The sequence below is a fragment of the Equus asinus genome, chromosome 13 (assembly GCF_041296235.1).
Source record: "Equus asinus isolate D_3611 breed Donkey chromosome 13, EquAss-T2T_v2, whole genome shotgun sequence".
NCBI classification, from domain to species: Eukaryota; Metazoa; Chordata; class Mammalia; order Perissodactyla; family Equidae; genus Equus; species Equus asinus.
The window spans coordinates 29,813,453-29,828,390 of NC_091802.1; positions in this window are offsets into that span (position 1 = coordinate 29,813,453).

The following is a 14,938-nucleotide window of genomic DNA, read 5'->3' on the forward strand; positions in this document are numbered from 1 at the left end:
AGAATTGGCAGCAGATGTTAGCTCAGGGCTAAGCTCCCCCTCACCTGGGCCCCCCCCAAAAAAAATCAAGAGGAATTTGTTTTTTTCATTTGGCCTCCTAAAAGGAAATTTTAGGTTGCCTCCAATTTGACTTTACTATGAAGCTGTCGTGAACAAATAAGCATTCTTGTACCCAAAACTTTGAACACATCTCTAACTATTTCCTTAAGAACAGATTCTAAGAAATGGAATTATTTGGTCAAAGGGCCTGGATATCTTAAAGATATTTCTTACCTGGTACCAAATTGTCCTCCAGAAAGATCAAAACAGTTATATTTCTGCCAGCAGTGAAGGAGAGTGCTGGTTTCCCAGGATATTCATATATTTTAAAACCTTTGATGCATAGGTAAAAATTGCTTTAGTTTGTATTTTGATGTTACCAGTAAGTCTGAACGTTTTTTAATGTGTTTATTGGCCACATCTATTTCTTCTTTTAAGAACCACCTTCCCACAGGCCTCTGTCTGGTTCTTCCCATCTTTCTGGTGAACAAAGTCTGAGCGACACCTCTTATCTGCTTACTCTGGCCACGTGCCCCTCATACAGTGAACAATTTGTCTGTTGTTTTATTTATTTTTTTTTTCCTTTTTCTCCCCAAAGCCCCCCGGTACATAGTTGTATATTCTTCGTTGTGGGTCCTTCTGGTTGTGGCATGTGGGACGCTGTCTCAGCGTGGCTTGATGAGCCAGTGCCATGTCCGCACCCAGGATTCGAACCAATGAAACACTGGAGCGTCTGCAGCAGAGTGCGCGAACATGACCACTCGGCCACAGGGCCAGCCCCTTGTCTGGTTTTAAAACTGAAAGTCCCCGGGGCTGGCCCCACGGCCCAGTGGTTAAGTTCGCACACTCCGCTGCAGGCAGCCCAGTGAGCTCGCCCCATCCTCCAGCAGTCTCTTGATTAGAATTTAAAAAGCCAGCCCATTTGAGCCTGGCAGAGAGGAGAGAGGTTTGTGTGTCCCCCCTGCAGCACTGAACACAGACCCTGCACACCGGAGGAGCTAAGCACCTGACTCAACTGGGTGGACTAGGCTTAGAGGAGAAGGAGCAGGATGGGGAGGAGGGAGCTGGAGCCCAGAGCTCCTGCCGCCGCCTTCAGGCGGCAGGGAAGTTCTAATGAAAAGCCTGCCAGACCTCTAACGAGAGCTAAACCGCCAGCGGGCTGTGATTGCTCATTGTTTGGTTATAATTAGCAGCGCATTCAGCGATGGCAAAGCTGCAGCCTGCAGCAAGCAGGAGCAGGGCTGGGGGAGGGCTGCCACCCTCGCAGCCACCAGCCCCTGATACTGGCCTCCAAAACCTGGGCTCCTTCGCTTCCTGGCCCTGCCTGCCCTATGCCCACAGGCAAGGCCCATGGCTGGCCAACCTTGATCCTTGATACTGGGCCAACACCAAACCCTGTTCCTTAGGCCAGAGAGGAACTGGTTACTGTGATTGCATGACAGCATGGGCTGAAAAATCGGGCACACCTGCGTGTGAGACCATTTGTGTCAGGCAATGTACAAGCTGTGTGACCTCAGGCAAGTTATTTAACCTCCTTAGCCTCAGTTTGCTCATCTATAAAATGGGGACAGTAATAATAGTATTCATCTTCCTCATGGGGTGTGGTGAGACTTGAAAGGACTAACTCATTTAAGGCACTTGGCAGAGTGCCTGGTGTACTGTTGGCACTCTGAGCATTGTGATGCTATTTTGGAGGTGGTGGCGAGTGGGCTTTTGCACAGGCCCTTTCCTCTCTCCTTCTCACACTGTTTTTCTCACTCCCTTGGTCAGGCTCCTCCCCGTGGGAGACATATGTATATGTATGTATATATAGTTTTGAAATTTCACCAAAGGTCAGGACCCACTAAATTGTTTTCATGACCCAAGAGTGGGTTCAGATCTCCAGTATAAAAAACAGTGCCCCAGGAGGAAGAGGCCAGTTAACTCTCATCTGTCACTGTAGAGTAAAAGGCTCTGTTTCCTGTTAAAGGGGTTTTTATCAGGGAGCTAGGGGGAGAGAGAATTCTGAAAAGCTGAAGCCATATAGCCACATTTGAGGCCTAAAGGTAGAAACAAGTCTGAATCTCTGGCCATCAGGAGAATGGGTTTTTGCCTAAGTTTTTGGAAGCCTTCAGAATCAAGCTTCAAAACGCAAGAGGTCACCTATCCTCCGCTCCTACACCGACCTTTTCCTTAGCTGGGATTCCAACAAATCTTCCAAATGCCTCTATGCCTTGGTGCCAGGGAAGGGCGAGATTTATGTAGACTCAGCCGGACAGGAAATGCTCTGAGCTAGGATTGTACGTACTTACGGGTTATTTCCATAACAAAATCGGGGCATATGGCCTCACAAGTACTTATGAGGATAAAATATTTAAAACTGCCACTATTCTGGAAAGCCCCCAGCTTGGGATCACAAACTTACTATGAGATGTGGAGAATTTGATGCTGAGAGAGTCAGAGGAAGGAGAAGTCCTATTTCCTATGTAGCTAGGTCTTGCCTTTGGCTTTCGGAAAAGGAGCCTGGGGCTTCAAGAATCTTCTGGAGTGCCAGAAACTTCTCCTAATACCGGTGAGGGTGTGCAGTTATTAAATACATTAGTGGATTTGTAGAAGGGTTGGATCCTGGCTGGTAAGAGGAGAAGTAGAGAGAGAGTAAAGGGAAGTGGGAGGCCTCCAACATATTTCATAATTTTGCCCACAGCTGCTTGGGCTCCCAGCTTCTTGCTCACCCTGCCTTGCTCCAACCACTCCCACACTCCTCACCATACCCACACAGTGCCCTCAGCCAACTCTGCCATTAACGACTTGACTTTGGCCAAAGGTGACTGTTGCTATTAAGAATGCAGAGAGACTGGGCTGGGCTGAACTTTTGTACTCAGTTTTTTTCTTTGTGGATCAGTTCCATATAGGAGAGTGATATAATAGTTTCCTTGTCATTGGGGACTCTAATGCTAGGGTTCTTCCCTTCTATACTGCGACCCAGGTTTCTGAAGCTTGAGTAGGACAACAGTCCTGTGAGCGTCCAAGGACACCCTCCTCCAGTCTCTTTTACCTCGCAACGCCTTCTACTTCCAGCCCTAGTTACATATGCCCCACTCACACCTACACGTCTCAGTAGGACACAGAGCCAGTGGAACGGTCATCTCCAGGCCTGAAGCTTCTGTGAGCCCTCAGAAAGGAGGTTGATTCCAACACATACTCAAGGGCTCACTTTGGGGCCTGAGGGGAGGAAGCCAGGTGAGACAAAGAAAAACCTCTTCTGAGAATGTTCTCTGAGGCCTTCCTCCCACAGATCCCAAGGAGAGAAGGTGAAGGGAATGTGGAGTCACCTCTCAAGACCTCTTTCAATCCCTAATGCTATTAAACAAGCCTGGCTCAACCAGCCCGTGAGATTAACGTCTGGCAGACCCCAGCCTCAATGCCAGAAAGTAAAACTTGAAGTCCCCTAATCAATTGCCCAATTACCCTGTTCCAAGCTCTGATCTCCCTCCTTCTTGGCCCTGCACCTTCTGAAAACACTGCCTTTGATTAAAACCCCTGACTGCTGTTGCTTTCTGCCATCTGCCTCCTTTGCCCACTTGTTTCTGATGCCTATGTTTCTGGGAGTCTAATTGTGATTAAATTACAGGGTGATACTAATAGAGGGGTGAGAACCCAGCTAATGGCTCACGGTTCCACTAGGCAACAATTGTAGTAATCACCAAGCTGAAGCCTCCCGTGCATTAGCTGGAGGTTGCTGGGGTTTCCTGGCCTACGCTTCCTCCACACCCGTCTGAGAAAGTGAATACACTCCACAGGGCACACTAAAAACCTAGAGGCAAGCGAAGATGAAAATGACATTATTGGAAGAATAAGGGGGGAAGCAAGAAAACTCTTTCAGGAATAAGAATTTGAGTCACAGCAAAAGTAAAAGCAAAAAGAATTGTGTTAGATATTTCAAAAAATATCTTGGAAAATGAATCTAAGCAATCAATATGTTATTAAAGGGCTTTTGGCTTGGGTTTTCTGGGATGTGATGAAGTTGGGGTGGTACTGGTCCTTCACCCACTTTCTCCAGATTTGACCTGAAGGAGAGCATGTGTGAAATAAACATGCAGTGAATGTAGAGTGAATCCATACCACAAACACGCCAACCAGACACAGGCCAACAGCACCATAATTCCATCCAATAAACTGTGCTCATGTCGAAACAGAAACATGACATGGGCCCTGATTTCAAGGTCCTCACAGTCCGAGATGGGAGACTAAATACAGTCTACCTATAAGAGCCTATTCTTGACACTTGTGACCCAGTTCTCAATTTAGAAAGGACATCATAGGATCTTGGCTGTGAGGAACACAGGGATTGTTATTGTCATTCTACAGATGTGAAAACCGAGGCTCAGAGAAGTAACTTACTCAAGGTCAAGTACAGCTCAAGTTTCTGAGTTCCTTTGGCTCTTGCCTCTTTCCACAAGGAGTCTCCAGCAATGTCTCAGTCTGCTCTTGAAGAAATCTGCTCCTGCCACTGCTCCACCACCTCACACCACAGCCTGGAGATGCTAGAAAGCAGAGAGGGACTGCAACTGCCCTCCAGAGTTAGCGTACACACAGGGACACACCAAGGCCTTAGAGAGTTTGGTTGAATGCTGCCTCTCTCTCTTTAATTAGAGCCCCCTCTCTCACCAGAATCCAGATTTGGGTCTATAAGGGTAGGGCCTGAGAAATAAATCCAAATGGTAGAGAGTATCTTATGCTTGAAAAAGAAAAGTACGTGTCATATTAAGGCTCACGATTCAGATAATAGGAGCATTTTGATTCAAGATGTGTCTTAAATTAAATGAAATCAGATGTTAAAATAGAAGTTTCCACTGAATCATAATAAATACCAAATTCTAAAATGAAGGGCTAGATCAGGATTTACAAAGAAAGTCGTAAAGCATATTTAATGTGCAAAGTTGTTGAGGGTAAGATTTTAGATGAGAATTTCTTTGGAGAAAGCTGTGCTATGAGTTCCACTCCACCCCTATTTCAGAAGTGTCAAGACTGGGAAACCAACATGGCAAGTGGCACAGCCAATAGAGGGTTACACTTGGGAAGTAACTATACTCACAGGGTTGTTGGGGCAAAGGTGAGAGCCATGAGTGAGAGAGAGGGTTGACCTGGGATAGTTGAAGATCCCATCCAAGAGGGCAGCCTAGAGGGGCAAAGGGGTCCCAGCCAAGAGAAGCTGGAGTCATGGCCAGATTCCCAAGGATGGAGGGAGTAAGCGATGAGTTAGAGGAGAGTGCATGATCCAGGCTGAGAGAACGCATGTGAGAGGTCCCCAGCAATGAAGGTGCTACGGACTGAATGTCTGTGTCTCCCCCAAATCCATACATTGAAATCCTAATCCCCAATGTGACGGTATTAGGATGTAGGGCCTCTGGGAGGTGATTAGGTCATGAGGGTAGAGCCTTCATGAATGGGATTAGTGTCCTTATACAAAAGAGGCCACAGAGCTAGCTCGCTCTCTTGCTGCCGTGTGAGGATACAATGAGACTGGTCAGCAGTCTGCAACCCAGAAAGGAGCTCTCACCAGAACCCGCCCCTGCTGGCACCGTATCTCAGACTTCCAGCCTCCAGAAGTGTGAGAAATAAACTTCTGTTGTTTATAAACCACCCAGTCTATGGTACTTTGTTATAGCAGCCCGAACTGATTAAGACCGGGGCGGTGGCGGGGGGCGGGGGTGGGGGGGGTGCGGGCGGTGTAAAATACCCACCAAAGTGTCAGCTTTAAACACCTACCAAGTCCAGAGAGCACCCACACCAGATCCCCTCACCAAGACCAGTCAAGCGGGAACTTTCCTGCTTCTTCCCATTCCAACACTACAAGCCTCAGAGACCAAAGTTAAAAAGACGGGAGTGGAAGGACAGAAGTGTTACTGACTGTAGGTGTTCAGCCTGAGCTGAAGGAGAGAAGAAAAGCCCTAATTTTACACGACATTTGGAATTTTCATGAGTATACAAACATTTTAATCGCTGAGTTGCATGGATATTCAGACTTAGGGTGAATATAGACTAAGACCAAGGAAGTCACGGGGCCTGCCTGAATTTTTATCCAGATGCAGCAGATGCACCAGCCCCAATGAATTTAAAGGGTTAAGGAGAAAGAAAAGTTTCTTTATAATTATATCCCATGAGTTGTGCTTGTTTAATGTAACAGTTGTTCAAAAATTGTACTGATTTGTTAAACTGCTTTCCTCAGAAAGCTAGAAACAGCTATGCCGTTCATAAATAGACCCCGCTCCTCACACTGGTGCTGCTGGGAGGAGATAAGCCACTGAGAGACAGGCCTCCACTCTCACTTAAGGACTTGAGGGAAGTGTGCCATCAGGAGCAGGCCTGCCTCTACAGGGTGGAGCTGGGGGAACGGTACCCAAGGCCGGGCCCTGGTCACAGTCTGCAGCTGGTGGAAACCAGTCTATCCTGAGGATGCTCTGAGTCCTGAGACTCCACCTGCTCTCCCTGGACAGGAGAGAGAGAGAGAATTACGAAGCTGAGCCTTGGTGCAGGGAGGAGCCAGGAGCACAGAATCCGCTCCATTTGTCCAGATGGGAGGAATTCCACTCTGGGCCGGGTGGGAGGGGGTGTTGAGCAGTTGGTGCCGCTTGCTTCTTTGTTCACAACGTACCATCAATAGGTCTCTTTGTCCATATCAGTGCCCGGGGTAAGCAGACTCACTTCAGCTGAGGCACGCGGGTGGGCAGGAGAGGATGGAAATGGACCGTCTGGAAATTCCTGAAGGATTTTAAAGCCATGCTTCTGGAAGGTAGCACAACCTGTTCATCAGACAAGTCCCAACAAATCTGAATTCTAGCTGAGCATCAGGCTGATCTCTCTCAATCTCTGTCTCCTCCTTTCTCTCTTGCTCTCTCTCTCTCACACACACACACACACTCATACATGCGTCATCAGGAAATAAAATATAAAAACCCAAGACTTCTAGCACACACCTTCCCCAATAGTGTGCTCACTGGCTTTCCTGCCTTAAGATATCCCTCCTCACATGCAGCCTGCACACCACCACTACATTGATATCGCTCCATCCCCGTTTTCACCTTGCCCCTTCCTCAAACATGCATCTCCCAGATTCCGCATTACCTTGGGGCTCTAGCCCAAGCCCGATCAGGGCTTCAAATCGCCTACCTTTCCAACCTTCTGGGGCACTTTTCTTCCACACAAGCCTTCTTCTGTAGCTGCACTGCTCTGTTCATACTGGACCTGAAGAAGCTTTGCACTTTCCTCCTTACCTGTTCACACGCTTCCCCCAGCCTCGGCCAGGTGGGGTAGAGCTGCTAGCAGTGGACTGAAACTGAGGCCCGGCCACCGCCTCTGGCTCTGCCACTGTCACTCTTCAGACAGGTGAACTTCAGGAAGCCCTGTCACTCTCTAGGCCTCCTTTCTTCTAAAATTATTAGACTGGATGATTTTGAAGGCTTTTTTTTCCTAGTTCAAAGTTCAGTGATTCTCCCATTAACCCTGCTTTTAAGCAAACCTCTGCCTCTCAGGTAAGTCCCAGGCCCGAGTGACCTAAATCCGATGACCTGTCACTACATCGCTTCTGTTACCCTTCACACACGTTTTTTTCTCCTTTGGCCCTGGACAGAGAGGTGCTGACTTTGCTTTTATGAGCATCTCTACCAGCAAAGGAAACCCTGTCTTTTTTTTCCCCGTAGAACCTCCTAGGTCTTAGTATTTGTGTTTTTACAGCAATAACTTGACTTGAGGCCCTACTTCAAATGGTTTAAGTATTTCAAAGGTTCTGCTGTCCAAGCTTTAACTGGACACAAAAGGCTCTGGGTTCATTTGGGGCCAAAAGAACAGGATTCTAAAGGAGAGTAAAGGCAAAGAGTTAGCTGCAATGATATTTTCAAAACCCGATTAGACTGAAATTTCATCACTCAGGAAAGGCTGGAGACATCCACATTCCAAGAACCTCGCCAAAAGGTGTTAGGATTACCTGCTTATCTGCTACTGGGTGGCTGTTTTGGTCCCACTCTGGGTATCAAGGGTCATAGCACCTATCCTTCCTGATCATAAGCCCATTTGAGAACACCATTCAGATAGACATAGGATTGTCAGGATGGACATTAATCCTCATAGATGCATTTGCATTAAGGACTGGGTATCTCTCCTTACAAATCCTAGACAGCTGCTTTACTAGCTGATTGACCATGAGCTAGTCTTAACCTCTCTGTGCCTCAGTTTATTATCCATAAAACAGGAAGTAACAATAGGGTTATCACAAGCATTAAATAATTCATGTTAAGCTCTTAGCACTATACTTGGCCCTAGTGGTACAATAGGACGGATAACCTTACCAAGGGCTCATGGTCGCCTGACTTTGTGCTCCAAAGAGTGGGGTTGGGTGATAAGAGGACACAGAGAGAGAATACAGAGGCCCAAGTTCTAGTCCTTGCTCTCATCTCCTTGCAAGCAACTTTCCTTGCTTTCAACCAAAGCACGCCCCTCCAGCACCAATGCTATAAAAATCAGAAGTAACGTACAGACAGCAGTATGATCACTTACTACGAGTGGCCATTAGGAAAGTAGGTGAAGGTGAGACATAAGAACTGCAGGAGCCTCAGAGAATCTGGACTCCATTCACCCTTGGACTCTCTGTTTACAGAGAAGCAAACAAAAGCCCAAAGAGTAATATCAAGCCAACAGTAGGCAGGGAGATCGTGGTAAATGGGAAACTCAGGGAAATATTGCTCAATCAAGTTTAGGGAGTTATGAAGAAACTAATATTTACTGGTTGTGGTTGTTGAGTAAATTTTTACTAAAGGGTAGACCTGATATTCAGACAGAAGGAGCATTTTGTCATTGATTAAGGGACCTGGGGGAGAGAAATGGTCCGGCTTGGACCAGAGAAAGAAGAGAGGGGCGGGTGAGGCAGGCATGAGTCATGAAAGGCCCCAACTATAGCTGTGAAGTGACTGACAAGGAGGACGGCCCACAGAAACACCCTGTGCAGAGTCTGAGTGACAAAACTGTTTCAAGCTAGTCTATGTCACCGCCCCCTCAGCAATCAAATGAGTGTTAGCTAAGGCTGTCTGACCCTAGGAAGTTACTTTGAGGGTGACCAGCGGGCAGCGAAAGGGGAATGGGGAGGTCTAAAGGGTGTGTATTTGTGTGGAGAGAGAAAACCCTGATCACTAAGATGGTGGTAGGTAAAAATCCTGTCAGAGGTGGAAAAATCTAGGAAGTCTTTCAGGGGTGTCCTGGATAGGGAAGTTTGGGAAAGAGGAAAGAGAAAAAGAACTTTTATTTCAGCCTCTACCATGGGTCAGGCACAGTGCTAGACGGCATTTTTTTTTTAAATAGCAATTTTAATGAAATATAACTCACATACCATACAATTCAACCTTTTAAAATGTACAATTCAATGGTTTTTAGTATATTCACAGAGTTTTGCAACCATCACTACTATTTAATTCTAGAACGTTTTCCTTACCCCAAAAAAGAAACTCCATACCCATCAGCAGTCACATCCTCCCCCCTACTTTTTCCCAACCCCTACTCTACTTTGTCTCTTTTGTCTATTCTGGACATTTCATATAAATCTAATTATACAATATGTGGTCTTTTGTGACTGGCATTTTTGAATTAGCATAATGTTTTCAAGGTTCATCCATGTTGTAGCATGAAACAGTATCTCATTTCTTTTTATAGCTAGATAATGTTCCATCATATGGACATACATTTTGTTTATTCCTCAGCTGATGAACATGTGGGTTGTTCCACCTTTTGGCTATTATGAATAATGATGCTATAAACATTCATGTACAAGTTTTTGTGTGGACATATGTTTCCCTATGTCATAGAGTATATACCTAGGAGGATAAGTGCTGGGACATATGGTACCCCATGTTTAATCATGTGGTAAACTTCCAGACTGTTTTCCAAAGTAGCTGCACCGTTTTACATTCCTGGCAGCAGTATAGCCAGCCCTGGTAGTCTAGGGGTTAAGATTTGGCACTCTCACCACTGCAGCCTGGGTTTGGGTTTGTTTCCCGGTCAGGGAACCACACTACCTGTCTGTCAGTTGTCATACTGTGGTGGCTTTGTGCTGCTGTGATGCTGAAAGTTATGCCACTAGTATTCAAACACCAGCAGGGTCACCCATTGTGGACAGATTTTAGCAACGCTCCCAGACTAGACAGACTAGGAAGAAGGACCTGGCCACCCACTTCTGAAAACCCTATGAAGAACAGCGGAGCCTTGTCTGATGTAGCATGGGAAGATGAGAGGATGGTGCAAAAAGAACAGGTAGGGTTCTGCTCTGCTGTACACAGGGTCCCACATCGACTCGACGGCGCTGACAACAACCAGCAGTATGTGAGGGTTCTAACTTCTCCACATCCCTGTCAACACTTGTTACTGTCTGACTTTTTGATTACAGCCATCCTAGTAGGTGTGAAGTGTATCTCATTATGGTTTTAATTTGCATCTCCCTGAGGCTGATAATGTTGAGCATCTTTTCAGGTGCTTATTGGCTATTTATATATCTTCTCTGGAGAAATGTCTATTCAGATCCTTTGCCCATTGTTTAATTAGGTTATTTGTCATTTTATTATTGCATTGTAAGAGTTCTTTATACAGTCTAGATACAAGTTCCTTTATCAAAGACATGATTTGTAAATATTTTCTCCCATTTTGTGGGTTTTTTCACCTTCTTGATGTTGTCCTTGGAAGCACGAGATGTTTTTATTTTTGATGAAGTCTGATTTACCTATTTTTTTCTCTTGTCACTTGTGTTTTTGGTGTCATAGCTAAGAAACCATTGTCTAATCCAAGGTCATAAAGATAATTATTTGCTTCTCTAGGCATTCTGTTGATGTCTGGCAATTTTGGATGAATTATAAAGTAAAGACATTTAATGAATAAATTATATCTTTATTTCATAAAATTTATTTTTCGCGCCTTTATTTCAGCAAAATCACTAATTATGTTGTTATAATCTCGATTTTTTCACATAATTTACATTCTTTTGATAGTAATGATCTAAAGCAAGGGTCAGCAAACTATGGCCCACTGGATAAATTCATCCTGCTGTGTGTTTTTGTAAGCAAAGATTTATTGTCACACAATCACACTCATTCACTTATTGTTTATGGCAGCTTTCACACTACAACAGCAGAGGAGCTGTGACAGAGATCAGAGGCTCCACTAAGCCTAAAATATTTACTATCTGGCTCTTCACAGAAAAGACTTGCCAAGCCCCGATTTAAGGGATTAAAAATGTAATTTTTAGGGGCTGGCCCCGTGGCGGAGTGGTTAAGTTCGCGTGCTCCGCTGCAGGCGGCCCAGTGTTTCGTTGGTTTGCAGACATGGCACTGCTCGTCAAACCACGCTGAGGCAGCATCCCACATGCCACAACTAGAAGGATCCACAACGAAGAATATACAACTATATACCGGGGGGGCTTTGGGGAGAAAAAGGAAAAAAAAATGTAATTTTTATTCAAATGTAATTTTTACTCAAAACGTAATTTTATTCAAAATATATACAATACAAGTATGTTTCATCAAGAATGGTTAACGTAGGGGCCGGCCCTGTGGCCGAGTGGTTAAGTTCACGTGCTCCTCTTCGGTGCCCAGGGTTTCGCCGGTTCAGATCCTGGGCGGGGACATGGCACGTTCATCAAGCCATGTTGAGGCGGCATCCCACATGGCACAACTAGAAGGACCCACAACTAAAAATACACAACTATGTACCAGGGGGCTTCGGGAGAAAAAGGAAAAATAAAATCTTTAAAAAAAAATGTTTAAAGTAAAAGTCAAATATTGAAAATGTAAAATCATATTCAGAGTTTCAAAAGTTTCTTCTAAAAATTAAAAAATATCTATTAAAATTAAAAGACAAAATTCAAATTATAATAAACAAATATCAACATTTTAAATTAAAATAATTTAAATAAAACAGACTTTAATTTTTCAGAAATTTTCATTAAATCATTATTATAAAAATAAAACTGTTCTCAATCTAGCATTTTATGTCCATCTACTGACTAACACAAAGAATCTGTATCATGCTCCACACATATTACCTACATATATGCATTTAACAGTAATATGAATTGTTTAGTATTGCAACATATTCCTTAGTCACTATGTGCAACTTTTGCAAATACCACACTAATTACTGCAAACCACAAATAGAATATAAAGAGAAGCAAGAAAATGGATGCTTGTCCCTACTGGGAAATACTTCATTGTGCAAGACTCTATCTCATTTATGCTATCTGGATTTCACAGAGGGAGGACTGGACAAGTTAATTTGCCTTTTCTCTTACCTAAGCCCCTCTGCCACTCAAATCCAAAGCATTCTGTCTCCAGCGCAGGCAGCAGCACATCTCATTCTGTTTCACAGACACTGGGCACAAGTTGTGGAGAAGTGTTGCCCTGGGGCTGAAGAGTGTTCACCACAAGAGTAAACGTTTAGGACAAGTCACGCAGGTTCTGTGCTGAGCATAGAATCCCGAGTGACAGAGGCACCTACGTTTTTCAAAATAAATGTGTATTCGTGATATGTGCTGAAACTAGAGCAGGAGCCTCTCTTGCCTGCATCTAAAAGTGGTAAAGACTATAAGAAGGAACTGGCATGAAAACCTGGAGTTTAGGTAGAATCAGCTTGGAAGTAGTAACTCAGAACCAGTGTCTCAGTACAGAATATCTTACTGTAACTCAAATCTGTAACTATATTGTGGTCCTCAGTCTTAAAGTAAGTCTAGTTGGTTGGCTTCTCTTAGATAAGAGATCTTGCCACCTGATAAAGGTATAGATGTCTGAAATGTTCTAGAAAACCCAACCTATTATAGAATTTAATATATATCAAATTTATGATTTTAATATTTAATGTCATTAGACTTATTTTAAAATTTTTATCAAAGTACTCCATGTTTTGTAACGTAAACTATGTTCTTAAACATAGTTTAATAAGTAAAATAATAATTTAAGACTTGTGACCAAAAAACAATAGTTCCCGGTCAACTCCAGTAGTAAGCACTTTCAATTCTTTAGCTCTTCTAGTAATTACCTCTGTATTTTTATGGTGTATTGTTCTCTTTTGATTTATGAATTGCAAATGGTATCTAATAACTTCTTCTTGTGATATATGAGAGTGTTTAACTCTCTTACATTCCCCATCCAACTTCCAAATATAATTACATCACAATCTTTGCTTGGGTCTATAGTTCACATTTAGTTACCATATCTATGTAAATATTGTTCAATGCTGATCCAATAGTACACTATGATTTTACTTCATTTCTTTTTTTTTAATTATTATTATTATTTTTTAAAAAGATTTTATTTTTTTTCCCTTTTTCTCCCCAAAGACCCCCAGTACACAGTTGTATATTCTTCGTTGTGGGTCCTTCTAGCTGTGGTATGTGGGATGCTGCCTCAGCATGGTTTGATGAGCAGTGCCATGTCCGCGCCCAGGATTCGAACCAATGAAACACTGGGCCGCCTGCAGCGGAGTGCGCGAACTTAATCACTCTGCCACGGGGCCAGCCCCGATTTTACTTCATTTCTTGTAATCATATTTAGTTTTCCTGGAAATTAATAATTGACTCAGTTTTCTTTCTTTTTTAAAAAATTATTTTATTGGGGTAATATTGGGTTATAACATTGTGTAAATTTCAGTGTACATCACTATATTTCAGTTTCTGTATTGACTGCATCGTGTTCACAACCAACAGTCCAGTTATTATCCCTCACCACACATATGTGTCCCTTTACGCCTTTTATCCCCTTACCCCTTCTCCTCCGGTAACCACTAATCTATTCTCCTCATCCATGTGTTTGTTTATCTTCCACATATGAGTGAAATCATACAGTATCTGTCTTTCTCTGAATAATTGACTCAGTTTCAAAATAAACTTTTCTATTTTAGAAGTTTTAGATTTACAAAACTATTGCAAAGATAGAACAGAGAGATCCCATATACTCTACACCAAGTTTCCCTTATTATTAGTATCTTACATTTGTGGGGTACGTTTGTCACAATTAATGGATCGATAACGATGTATTATTATTAACTAAAGTCAATATTTTATTCGGATTTCCTCAGTTTTCCCCTGATGTCGTTTTTTCCAGGATCCTGTCTCCTTAGACTCCTCTTGGTTCTGACGGTTTCCCAGACTCTCCCTGTTTTTGACTTTGGTAGTTTTGAGAATTACTAATTAGGTATTTTGTAGAATGACCCTCAATTAGGACTTGTCTGATGTTTTTCTCATGATTAGACTGGGATAATTTAATTTATTATTCTCATCACATCATACCAACAGTACATGTTACTGATATGACTCACCACTGTTGGCGTTAACCTTGATCACCTGGCTTGAGGGAGTGTTTACCAGCCTTCGCCACTATAAAGTTACTCTTTTGTCGCCTCATTTCTATACTGTACTCTTTGGAAGGAAGTCACTATGCTCAGCTTAATGAGTCACTTAATGAGTAAGGAGTTAGCTCTACATAAATTATTTGGAATTTTTCTCTATGGGAGATTTGTCGATTCTCCTCATTTATTCAGTCATTATCTATATCAGTATGGACTCACGGATATATATTTTTTATACTTTGAGTTATAATCCAATACAATGTTTTGGGGTTTTTTGTTTATTGCTAAAATTGTTCCAACTTTGGCCATTGGGAGTTCTGTCAATTGGCTCCTGTACCCCTTTGGTGTATCCCCATCGTTGTGGGGGTTTTTTCTTTGCTCTTAACACTTTCTTACTTTCTGGCGCTACAAAATGCTCCAGGCTCATATTGTATATTTCCTGCCCCAGTCCTAGAATCAGCCATTTCTCCAAGGAGCCCTGGTTCCTTTGATTGGAGAATAGTATTAGAAACCAAGATCTAGGGCAGGCCCTGTGGCATGGTGGTTG